The sequence below is a fragment of the Glycine max genome, chromosome 8 (assembly GCF_000004515.6).
Source record: "Glycine max cultivar Williams 82 chromosome 8, Glycine_max_v4.0, whole genome shotgun sequence".
Classification (NCBI taxonomy): Eukaryota; Viridiplantae; Streptophyta; class Magnoliopsida; order Fabales; family Fabaceae; genus Glycine; species Glycine max.
The window spans coordinates 43565076-43566315 of NC_038244.2; the positions used below are offsets into that span (position 1 = coordinate 43565076).

Here is a 1240-nt window from a genome sequence, read left to right on the forward strand (position 1 = left end):
CTGCTTGGCACATTATTTTGTCTATTATCTCCTTCTTGGTTTCTTGGATGTATATCATATCTACCTTCTTCTTTTTAATCAATCTCCTTATCGCTGCCCATTTCACCCCCTCACATTGTAAGTAATAATGTTCATGAGATATGGCTCTTATTCCCCGCTTTCTCCGCCTCTATCCTGTCTCTCTCCTCCAATGCCATAAATTTCTCCACCATCCTCCCCTAGTCTTCCACTTCATTTATCCCCAAGTTTTTTGCTACATCCCAAATGGTTGCTGCTTCTTTCTTCCTATTTTCTCTTACTGTTGTCTGCTCCCCGCCAACTTTGTTCTCTGTATTTCCACTATTATCATTCTCTTGTGGGTCTTGTGACATCTCCTCTTTGTTTCCCGTGGTCTGCTGTTTTTTTTGCTCCTTGGTATTTTTTCTCCATTGGCAAGTCATGTTTTGTGGGTCTGTATCGAAAATCTGGGCTTCCTTAATTCCTCTGCCCTCCTTCCCTTGCTTATGGCACCCCTGGTTCGGGAATACACCTTCCAAGGGGTAGCTGTATCTAAAAAATGGGTTTGAGTGTTGACAGCTTGGTTTATTGGGCTTTGAAGGGGGGTGTGCATAGCAGGGTTTACTTTAACTAGAAATCGAATTAGAAATTAATTACCCTACTGCATACTTGAGCACATTTCCTCCCCCACCCTCCACCCCCAATACCATAATAGAGTACTGTATACAGCTCAATATGATAGAGTACAAACATAAGAAGCCCCTGCTTCAAATTCAAACAATTAGTAGGCATAATTCTTTAGGACCACCTTAAAAGAGGTCAGATCAACCTCTTATTAATTAGACTCTTATTAGAGTAAGAATTTAGATAATTTAGAACCATAAAATATAAAATAAAGGAAAAGAAAAAGCAAGCTCTTCGCCTGAATTTGAAACCCTTATGGTCTTCAATTGCACATCATTAGGATCCTTTACATACACTCTATGGGGATCAATACTAACAACCACTGCCTGCAAATTGAAAATTAATTGGAATGTAGACAATTGATTCCATACATGCATGATGCATCACACACACACACAGCCATAGCCTTAATGGTCGTGGCGGAAGATTGCTTTTTTTTTTTTTTTTTGAAATTTTCGCAATGGGTCGTGTTGGGATAACCCGACCTGACCCAACCCGATTTTCGCATGCAAAAGGGGATGAGCAGCGCTTGCAGGAACAGCAACACGCAAACTCCAAC

At 40.6% G+C, this 1240-nt stretch overlaps 1 protein-coding gene across 3 annotated transcripts in view; it reads right to left on the minus strand.

Annotated features, from left to right (window-relative positions):
- Positions 1-1240, minus strand: part of LOC102667193 (disease resistance protein RPM1) — a 13313-nt gene that overhangs the window by 10770 nt on the left and 1303 nt on the right. The window lies entirely within an intron of this gene.